The sequence below is a fragment of the Parasteatoda tepidariorum genome, chromosome 6 (genome assembly GCF_043381705.1).
Source record: "Parasteatoda tepidariorum isolate YZ-2023 chromosome 6, CAS_Ptep_4.0, whole genome shotgun sequence".
Taxonomy (NCBI): Eukaryota; Metazoa; Arthropoda; class Arachnida; order Araneae; family Theridiidae; genus Parasteatoda; species Parasteatoda tepidariorum.
In genome coordinates, this window is record NC_092209.1 from 9,486,222 (window position 1) to 9,498,478 (window position 12,257).

At 31.1% G+C, this 12,257-nt stretch overlaps 1 protein-coding gene across 1 annotated transcript in view; it reads left to right on the top strand.

Moving 5' to 3' along the window:
• LOC107451644 (potassium channel subfamily T member 2-like) overlaps nucleotides 1–12,257 on the top strand; it is a 339,135-nt gene that overhangs the window by 237,050 nt on the left and 89,828 nt on the right. The window lies entirely within an intron of this gene.

Below are 12,257 nucleotides of genomic sequence, written 5' to 3' on the forward strand. Positions count from 1 at the left end.
TTTGTACAGCATAGTGCTCAGTAAGCAAAGGGTTCAGGTTATTTATTAAAAAAAAGTGCTAATGAGGCCATTATATGAATGACATGTATTCCTCAAAATTACAAATGTTTTTCCGAAAAAATATTCATAACATAATTTTACGCATTTTGTCACTACCAGCTTTCGTTTTAAATTATTGTTTATATATATATATATTTGATATAATGTATTACCATTGATGTGATAAATCAGCTTTTTTAATTTAAATTAAATAGCCACCACTTAATATTGTGGTAGCTATGTCTTGTTTGAACTCACAGATTCTGAATTTATTTATAATTACCTTATAGAAGTCCGTTTCTATAAACTTACGTGATTTAGAAATAGCCGTTACGGGAAAAAAAGCGAAGCAATGTACTAAAGTACAAAATTAATGGGGAAAATCTTAGATTTCTATGAAAGGGAGCATCGGCACCCACTGATACTTATTAAAGTTAATGTTTATTTTGGAGGTTAAAATTTTTGAAACTAGCTTGATCTGATAACGTCAACAAATAATAATAAAAAATATTTTTCTATTGTAACTATCAAAATTTTCAGACGATTCTGAAGTAATTTTTTGCTAAAACTGGCGTTGAATAACCAATATCTAAGGACATCTAGGGATTATCATCTATGTTGAAATTCAACTAAAATGTGAGGGATAATTTGGAATAGTAATCACATTTGATACAAGCTACTAAATGTTATTTAACAAAATTTTAGTTTTATAAAAAAGTATGTCTTTCATGGTAATTTATGAAGGCCAAATTATCACGATTGAAATAAATATTCTTTAAATTATTTAAAATTATTACTGTTAAATATTGAATTCAAATAACTATTCCATCTAATATTCTTGAAAGGAAACAAAACTTCTTACATGTGATCATATATTGCAAGAGATATGTCTGTTTCAGAAATGTATTTTTTGTTGCACTTTTCTTCGTTAGTTATCTCGTTTTGTCAAAAAATAATCCACCAATTAAACGTGTGAAACAAATTTGCTATGGCATTTTACTAACTTTTAAGCGAACTTCTTATTTAGAGAGATTACCTTAAAGACAGTCTGGCAAAGTTTCCATTTTTTTAAAATTAAATATATTACGTAATAATAGCTGAGTATGCCTTGTTTATAAATATAGGTAACAATAGTTAAGTGAGTGTTGTTTATAAGCATAGGTAGCAAATATTTAGTGTGTCTTGTTTATAAGTAGCAATAGTTGAATGTGTCTTGTAAGTATAGTTATAGTAAAAGTTGTAAGTGAGTATGTCACTGAATTATGTCTTGTTCAATACCGGCCAAGTGGCCGAACGGTTAGCGCGCCTGACTGCGAAGCCAATGAGTGCGGGTTCGAATCCCGCTCTGGGCACGGATGTTTCTCTTGTGTTGTCCTCTGTTGTGTGTGATGTATGAATGTGGGCCATCCTATAAACGGGTTTGTGGCAGTGTGGCGTGGGCAATGTTACTCGCTTCCGTGACTTCGGTTCACAGGTGCCCGCTGGGTAACGTGAGATGAGTAACAGCTCTGACATCTTCTAAGGCAAAACTAATAAAGTTCAGTGCCTGACATTGGAAAAAAATGTCCTGTTCAACTTTTGTTGCCTATATTTAATTTAAAAAGCAGAAACTTTGCAAGACTATCTGAAAAATAATCTAACTTCCTAAATAAAAAATTTGTTTACCCTTACTTTGCTTTTGCTTTCCTGATATAGTCATCAAAAAGGAATAATTATTAAATAAAAGACAATAAGTATCCGTAAACAAAAACATCCATTATAAAATGACCCCCCCCACTCAAAAACATCCATTATAAATGTAAAGTACTAAGATTAAAATGGATAAAAAATAGTTAAAAATTAAACTTTTGAAGAATGGAAATGAAAAGAGTCACTTAAAAACTTACAGAAAAGCACAATGGAAGAGCATGCGCAAAAAAATAAACTGACCACCCAGAATATTTTTTGATCTAATGATCGGATCTTCACGTTCGAGGACTCAATCTTAATGGCTCAAGAGGTAATTAATAAACGTTAAAAGTCTTCCGTGTTTGCGTACTTTTAAAGTAAAAAACAATAGAACGTTTTTTAAATGATAAAAATAAACATATATGAACTAATGTTTCACAGCTAAAATGATTTGAAAAGGAAATCAACTCTAGTAGTAAATTTTAAAAAGTAAAATGTAGTTTTTTTTTTTAACTATACTTAGTTAAATATCGAAAGATGCATTTTCAAAAATAACACAAATCTCAAGAAAATATTGTATTTTTAAAATTTGCATGATTAACTTACAAGTCACATGACCATTGTTAACAAAGCATTCGTGGATGTTGTCTTCTCAGGGTGTAATATTTCATGGAAGTTGAGTGCTTTTGTGGGGAATAAGTGCCTGTAACACGGACAACGAACTAATATGTGTATAATTTCTTCCAAGCTCATTTTGGAGAGGAGAAAAAAAATGTAGACTTCGTTATTGCCTCGGTTAACATAAACCTCGGTTAATCGAAGCTCGGTTAATCGAAGTTCTACTGCAGTAGAAAAGGTACATGTACCTTTTTTCAGCTCAGGAGAGAGGTTCACAGTTTGGACCCCTTCATTGATTTTATTTCATTTTGCCATAATTAGGTAATTTGGTATCGTCATAATTTGGTAACTTTTAAAGCGAATCGAAACATTTTTATATCGCGATTATAAAATTCGTTTATCTAAAGAAATGCAAAAAAAGTTCCATGCAAAAAAAGAAAAAAAAACTTTTAACAAATATTTATTCATTTTTATTAACTTATCAAATAAGAAGTCTTAGACATACTCCAAAACTAAATAAAACTTTCAACAAACTTTAGCTGGTAAGTTTAGTTGTAACAATTCAGCAGACAGCATTATTAAAAATTATTACTTTTTCACACTCATGCGTTCTCAATTTTGCTTGACTGTTTTGTGCGTTACTAACCGAAACAGAGTTCCTTTTTTAAACTTTTAATTATTTATTATTCTAATTTTAACCATACTTGTACTTATCCTAGCTACATTTTGTTTTCGAATTCTTTTAAAACCATTATTTCCCACTCATAGAATTTAAAGAGTAAGTAATAAATATTTTTCCTGAATAATATTTTTCCCAGTTGGAATAAAAGATCCAAGATGATCGATTCTTCCTCTCTGTAATTTAATTCCTACAATCCTACCTCAAGTATAATTGGGCCTTCACTTCAAATTAAAATATTTTCTACAATTTAATACATTTCATTGTTAAATAATACCATTGTAATTAAAAACAACACATGCATATTAATTAGTTTCACCCTGTAAATTCAAGTGAGGATTTTATTTTATTCACCTAAAATTACGGTTTGTTGACAAAGGGTAAAGATTAAATGAGGAGGAAAATTTAAACATCGTTCGTTTTTATTAGGAAAGTGCACTTTCATATCATTAAACTTAAAAAGCCAGATATTTGTAAACGTTAAGAATTAATTACAGCTTAAGCTTTAAGAGTTGTTCACCTTAGAATAAAAGCGAGATTATGTACTTTAACGAAAAGAATTCAAATTTAACAAATTTTTTAAGACATTGCTTTCATTACTGTTAACTAGTGTTGAGGAGTAATTAGGGGTATGACTTTAAGGAAGATTTCACAGTGAAATCAATTAAATAAATTCAATTAAGTCTGTACAATTAAATTGAAAGAGGAAATTAAATTAAATTAATTCAATCCAATTACTTAATTTCATGTAATTTATCCTCCGAAGTTTAAAAATTTGTTTAAACTTATAAAACTTATCACACTTGGCAAGAAAACTCTTTTGGTCTTTTTATTTTCAAAAATAAAAAAATGGGTCATAGAATTTAGAAAAGAACTTTTCATGTCATTAATTATTTCATATTGGAAAAGTGCTCTTTCACATTAAACTTAAAAAGCTATCTATATATACATTTTTCTTACACGGTGACAAAAAAAAGCCTCATTACAACTCCCCGAATGGCAACGCTAGAAAATCGACCAATGATTGCGGGTAAAAATGTCACATGGCAAATTTAGATTGAGGTGACTCAACGTATAGCACTTTTAAAAACGAAAACTGAAATAACAATTCAGCTGCGGCAATCTCATACTATTAAGCTAGGCAGAAGTGAGTAGTCTTTGTCGATAGATCTCTATTTTAGTACTTTGTTGAAAGCGTTTTTTTTCACGAATTTATTTGACGATTTTTGATTTATATGACGAATTTATTTGTTTTATTATTGTTATTAGTTATTCATTGAAAAAGGAGTCTCAGTTAATGAGTCTTTATTTGAATTCAAATTTATTTTAATGACTTAGTATTTACGAAAAAGATGTAATTTAAAAAAAAAGTTGTTATATGGATTTGAATGATTGTTTTGAATTCTTAGAATTTTGCGCATTTGCAATGTACCTAAGTTAGTAGCGAGCGAAGCAAGCTTGGTTTGCGAAGCAAACCATATAAGATTGCGTAGCAACTCTCAGGGGTTTGACGAGCGTTAGCGAGCAGGGGGCGCAGTCCTCTAGTTTGTTTATAAACGTTAAGAATGAATTACAGTTTAAGCTTAAAGAGACTGTTGACATTTGAATAAAAACGAGATTATGTTCTTAAACAAAAAAGGATTCAAATCTAACATATTTTTTAATACATTGCTTTCATTGCATTTATTTAGTGTATAGGTGTTGATGCGTTAGCGGAGCAGCACAGTAGTGAGTGAAAGTGTTAACTCATATGAAGAAACTTGAAGATTTAAACATTTTTTTATTTCATACAGTACCATCTCGATACAGCGTACAACTGAAGATATTAAACATAAATACATCTTAACAAAAATGTTGATACATCACCGGAAACAACAACACAGTGACGTGACATAGTGAAGAGACAAGACAAGAACATATGCTTACAACAATGCATGCCTTATATACAGATTCCATAATCATATGCACGGATGACGTCACTTACGTTATCTGAAAATAAAATATCTGTTGCCAACACACGACCGAAACTTAATTCTGTCAATTTAATGTATTCAGAGGAGTAACAAACCACTCCAACAATAGGTTTAATTAAAGATATAACTTTAAGGAAGATTTCATAGTGAAATCAAATAAATCAATTCAATAAAGTTACTTCAATTAAATCAAATTAATTAATTGCGTGTGATTTTATCCTCCAAAAATTAAAATAAGATTAAACCACTAAAACTTATCATATTTGGTAAGGAACTTTTCGTAGTCCTTTCAAAAACACAAAAACTGGCCACAAAATTACTTCATTCTCAGTTTGTTTATTTTTAAAATATGGCGAAACAAAATTTGTTAGCTCACTGTGACATGTTAGCAATACAAATCTAAAATATTTATTTTTCATTTATAGAATTATGATTTTTTTTTTATCTTAGTGTAAGACAACACAAGAAATTAACCACTTAATTTAAAAAAGGAATGATATGTTTATAAGAACAATGCATGTGAAGTTTTCTCATCATTCTTTTTTTTATATTTATGTCTAGAATTTTTCTTTGAAAAAAACATAAGAAGGTAAAAGTTGTGATAGTTTCATTTCGGTCACTGTTTACCCATTAGTTAAATGCTTTTTCTTTCTTGGATTGAATCCGTTAAACGCCACAGCATTTCAAATCATGGGTTGCAAGAACTGTGTTCCTAAATTTTATCTCTATTACATACCGGCGAATTTATTTATCCTATTTGAAGATGATTTCAAGATAATTCGTCAGTCATCTCTGAACAAATGAATGATGATCATGCGCTGGTGGTTTTACCAGAGATGCCAATTTACCCAGCTTTGTGGAGAAAGAAAATATTTTTGTGTGCTCTTTATGGTAGCATCGTTTATGTCTTAATGCACTATTTTTCAGTTTAGAAAATTTGATTTAAAACTATTTTGCCAACCATTGCCTTTAAATAATTTAACTAAATGCATAAAACGTCAGTTTTCTTCTTATGAGGTAGTGGTGATACTTGTAAAACGTTAGCTGAAATTTTTATTTCTGTACCACTTTTCTGATTAATTTGGCGACAGCGGAACAGTTGGCATTAAGATTCGGCAACTTACTACCACTTTGGAAAATAATTTTTCTGTAAAAGCAAAAGTTAGCAGACAAGAAGATTTACAGACAGAAATTGTAAAATGTGCATGTAGTTATAGATGGACGCCTTGTGAAAAATCGATTCTGTGATATAAATTATATAAGTTTGCAGCATAATATATTTTTAAAATCGAACTTAGTAAATCGATTTCAGGCTGTGGTTAAAATTATATCAATCACTTTTACACTAAATTAAACATTTATCGAGATATCATTACTGAAAAATTATTTTCGTTGCATTGCTCTTCACGTTACGAGTTAAATTCATTGCTTTTTTATTAAAACTATTTTTCAATACTACAAAATAAAAGAGCAAATCATAAATCTTATCATTAATGGAAAGAAATCATCATTTATCGCCAAACTGTGTTGAAGTGGATAGAAAATGGCGATAATTTCCTTTTCCGTTCGGCAAACGTCATCTGAATCGCATTTCCACTCTATAACACAAGTGATACTAATCCTGAATGTCAGATCAATAAGGAATGTCTTTTAAAAGAACCTCAATAGAAGGGAAGGAGTGAAAAGAAAGCTTATCTCTTTACATTGGAATGGATGTTATGGAAGATAGAGAGATGTGTATAAAAGGAAGATTATACACAATTGGTGACAGAAAGCTCGTGAACAAACAATTTTATTATCACATTACCGAAGTGATATAAAAATTATTTTTATAAAAAGACATGGCAAGGTGTTAATGTAAATATGTATTTTGGCATTATTAATATATTTTTATCAGGGATGCTGCTGGCGACAAAACATATAAAAAGTGGTGATTAATAAATAGTAAAAATCTATTGAAAGAAACCAAAATTAGCAACTGTTCTAGTATTGTTCTTGCAGTTTTATTTGAAAGTATTTTTTTTTTTAAAAATGGTTTTTACATTAAATATGTATAATTTGCTGCAATATAAGGCATGGTGGTAGTTACCATTGAATAATTAAATAAATAAAGATGACTCATACCTGGCATCCGTAACTTATTAATACGAATGTCTTTGTTTTGTTAAGAGAGATTTCCAAAATGAAAAAAAGTTAAGTCACCATACTTTATCTGTTTGGTCACCGCAGGTGGCCAGCCGACTCACGAAGCGCGTTTACGACTTTTCGCGGCCATTGCGTTGCTTCTCCCCTTCACATCCGTCATGGTCGTCAGAACCCAGGCCCATCGGACGCGGAAGCCACACAGTCGTCACCCAGAGGACGCGTGTACAGTCCTGAGCATCTAGTGACCAATCCTACATCAAGCCCGTCTGTCGAGGGTTGCTGAAAGACTTGCTAACACATACTTTATCTGTTTGAAACATTTTCTTAGAAAAGTGCCTTTCTTTAAATAATAAAAGAATTCATAAATTGTATTAAAGAAAACTGAATGTAACCAAAACTGACTTATACATATTTTTAAAAATATATAAAGTCTTTCGCATAAAGTATGAATTTTTTTTTTCTACGAATAGTAATTGATTATCATAACACACACCAATAAATTAAGTAGTTTGACCCAAAATCTTATTTTTCTACATTGTGATGAAGGGTTTAGGTATTCAACTCTCTCTTCCTGCAAATGCTGACATATCATTACGTTCCTTTAATAATATCGATGTAAAATAAATTAATGTGAGTAAGTTTTATATTAAGCCATAATGTCTCTAAAAATGCTCGACCACCATCAACTCTGTTTAGAATTTAAGATAAGTTAAATAAAATAAAAATCGAAGGAGTTTAGAATTACACAGTACTCTGGGACAACAACTTTTAAACTGGATGTGCATTGAAAGATGTTTTAATAACTGCTAAGTAAGGCAAAATGATTCATACATTTCGATCTTTTTCTTTTGTTATACCTTTATGCTTTTTTTAAAATTAATTAATTTCCATGGTTTTCAAAATTATGTTATTATTCAAAGATTGCAACTGATTACCATCTTAATCTTTCTTTTGAAAATTATGCATAATTTATGCTTTATCTTATATACATTGAATTTTAGAGGTTATCAAAATGTGTTTAAATTTGCTAAATTATTTTATGTCTATGTAATTTTTTAATTCGGTTTCAAACAATGTGACATATTATAACATTTCTATGCCCGGGGGACTTGCATGCAATTAACACATTGCTGACCGGTCACGAGTAAATTCTTGTTTTCGTGGCCAAGCGTTGGTGACCGGTTACGAGTCATAGTAATCATGTTAGCAGTGATCTCGTACTGACTATCTTAAAAAGTGGGCGTAATTTCCTTATTTTTTAAGTTTTACTATTTAATTCTATACCAATTTATTATAAATTTACGAAACCGGATATATTTGCAAAACTCATGGCATACCTGCCAACTTTTAATCCTTTGCATTATCATTTTTCCCAGTGGTATTAAAATGGAATTGAAAATTCAATTTTAAGCAAACAAATACGTTGTATTTGAGAAACCTTAAGTTGACAACCATGATAGTAACGCATATTAATTTATGTGCTTGATTTTTGTAAGAATAGTGGTGATCAAAATCATTAAAAAATTAAGTTTATAAAAGAAAAAATAGTATATATTTACTACCACTTTAAATATGAAAATAAAATCTTCCGGAAAATCCGGAAGAGTTGGCAGGTATGTCATGGTGTACCATTACCCGTAGGTGATTGTTATGGTTTTTATCATACGGCATTGAAAATTAAAAGTTTTCTAAGTTTATTTATATTGTTTTAGCTCCACATTCGCTCTCAGAACAATTTCCGGGCACATGGGGGTAGTTTTCAGAAAAGTTGCCGGTCAGCAATGTGTTAAGACAGCCCTTCACACCACTAGTCACAATTCACGACTGCAGATGAAGTATTAAAAATGCATGTACTATGGACTGCGGTTCCAGAAAAGGCTGCACACCGCCAGTTTGCTGATAAAGACAGCTATTCAGGGTACTGATTTCCTGTCCTGTTTATGCAATCACACGTTCTTTCCACCACAACCCTTTAAGACCCAACAAGCACGATCGTACTTGTTACTTATAAACCAAATACGTGCATAATGTTACTGTGAATGAACGAAATCGGTGATTGTTGACTTCCACCGGTGAATGTTGACAAACACATAGTCGCATTGGTAAGAGTCCGAAATATGTACTGGTTCTAGTTAACCCTTTGACGGTCAGGGAAATAAGCAGTTTTCGTTTCATTTATTCATGCAGTAATACGAGCAAACAGTAGTCGAAAGTGGCAGCTGTTTTATCCCGCCGTACTTCCGAAAATGTCACCCTTCTCCGGCGAGGCTAGCTGCTCCTCTTTCTGGAATTGTTAAAATAAAGTGGTAGCAAATTATGTAGTAAAATTAGATGGAGAAGGACAGTTACGCTTACTTTTTAATTGAGTAACCAGTAGATTGTTGCTTTAACGTTGCATTTTATATGATACTTATAATTTTTGATATTTAGTGGTGAAAAAATTACTTAAAAGAAAAAATACTGAACTTTAAGTAACTTGAATTTCGCTACCTCTAGAAAATACTATTTTACAAAGCGGTGCCGTAGACAGCTCGCCTCACGCGTTTTAAAAATTTCTTAAAGTATTTGTAGTACATAAATAACAGTTTTTACGTACTTTAAAATAATAATTATTATTAGTAAATTATAAATGATTATAATAAACTAGGAGGCTCTGCCCCCTGCTCGCTAACGCTCGCCAACTCCCGAGAATTGCTACGCAATCCTATGTGGTTGCGCCGTGAACCATGGCTCGCTGCGCTCGCTCGCCATTGAACGCAATGTTCTAGCACAAAGACATAGTATATTATCATCAAAGTCATAGTATTTTATCATCAAAGACATACTATTGTATTTATGTAGAAGAATTCTATCAATGTTCTTATTGGCTTTTAAAAAAGTATATTAGCTATTTAGATTGTACATGGTGAAAAAATCAAAACATTAGCTAAATGAGAAACATATTAGCAAAATAAATTATCAAATATTGCAGTTACTCACCTAAATTCAACTAAATGTGTATAATAAATTAGTTAATGCTAGAAATTCTGAAAGTTTTAGAAAAAAATTTTATTATTTAAAAATATAAACTTTAAACCCTAACTTTTCCTTGTGAGATAATAACCCTCAAAAAGTCTTTCATTTTCAAGAACACAAAAATTTGTTTTATCGCCAAATGAAATATTTTTTGGTGATCAGCATTATTGAAATCAATTTCTATATTAATTAACATTTGTGATAAAGTACATAACATTTTAGAACAAAATAAGGATGTTTTACATACAATAAATTAAAATGCATGGCTGTTAGCATTACCCGAGAAATACCACGTGGAGGTCGCCATGCTGCATTTCTAATCGGGGAGTTTTGATTTTGGCAGTTCCCCTTGCCTACTGCCAATAGAAGTTTCAATTAAATTTTTTCCAAAAAACATTTTTTTCTGCAAAGCTCTAAGAAATTAACACTAAGCATTTAGAATTTCTTTGAAAACACAATTATAGATTTGGCATCTTGGAGCAATTACTGAAAGGCTGTCAAATGACTTAACTCTTGACAGGCCAACATAAAGTTGTCCATGACTAAAAACTTGTTTAGTCAATACTAAACTGATTTTCTCAAAAGTCTGACCTTGTGACTTATTTATAGTCATGGAGAAGGCCAGCCTAATTAATTCCTAATTGAGTTTAAATTAAATATTATCATGTTTTCAGGGCATGAATCTGATTTGAACAACCTGATAATGCTCACTCTGGTTATTGTTTCCGTTTTTAAAAGAGCTATATGTTGAGCCACCTCATCTGACATTTGCCATGTGACATTTTTAGCAGCAATCATTGGTCAATTTTCTAACGTTGCCATTCGGGGAGTTGTAATGAGGCTTTTTTTTGGTGCCGTGTAAGAGAAATATATATATAGATTATATATATAGTAGTTAATTATAAATATAAGACAAATATTAAATTGAAAGGACTACATAAATACAACTAATGTAAAACTTTATGAAACATTTAAATACTGTTATTACCTAAATACTCTGAACAAAGTCTACATCAGACTCAAAACTTAACAACTTGATAGGCTTTCTGCATCACAATCATCATCATAATTATCTAACTTTCGCTTTTCACCCATTTTACTTCACAAGCACCCTAAAAAACGCACCAAAATACGCATAAAAAGAACAAGGTAAAAAAAATAATTTCTCCTTCATTATGAAAAAAAAAATTCATGGAACCCGAACTGCCTTCTGCAGGCAGCGAAACTAAACTATGTCTCAAGAGTAGGATTCGTTTTTAACATAGTCAATGCAGAATAATAATGTCGAACGAGCTCAGCTCGTCAGCGCGCATTGCGGAGATATTCCACTACGCGAGTAGTGCTCGTTACTAACCATTACGGGCGAAATTTTGCTCCCGAGCGGAACTCGCTTGCGCGCATTATGAAGTACGATTCGATTGCGAGCTGAACTCGTTCATAACCGTCAAAGGGTTAAGTGCCAATGCCCGTTATACATTTGCCCGATATGCCCTACATAACTTTGTTTAAGGTTCTGTAACACTGGCCGGTATACATTTAACCGGTACTCCGAACACTGATGTTTCTCTTAATCTATCCTTAGCAGATATTAAAATATTCGAATAAATATAATAATATCTAATATTAATTCGGATATAACAAATATTTCGGACATTCTCCAAAGTAGATTGTTAATAAGATTGTTAATAATCACCGGTGAAAGTAGACATTCTCTTGATTTCGTCATTCACAGTAACAGTAATATTTTCATTTTAAAACAAGTTTAAACTGAGTATAAACTTTTTTCTCTAATATAGCTGCCATTTTAAGGTTAAAACTACCCATTACGAACATAAAATTTCATCTAATTGTTAATAATATATGCTAGCGCGCATTCTTAGATTGATGTTTATAACAGAATAACTTCCTTAGCACTTTTTTACGTTTTGAGCCATTTATACAAGAAAAGATTAGTACTTAGCGTTGTATCAGGTCTTAAAAGGACACGTCCAATGAATGCCACTCTATTACTTGCATTTTTTTTCTTGTGTGGAAAGTAGCGTAAATAAACTAGCCTCATTGGTTCGTGAGAGACAGTTTTTTTTTAATCACATGGAATATTGTTATGATGAGGAATTAGA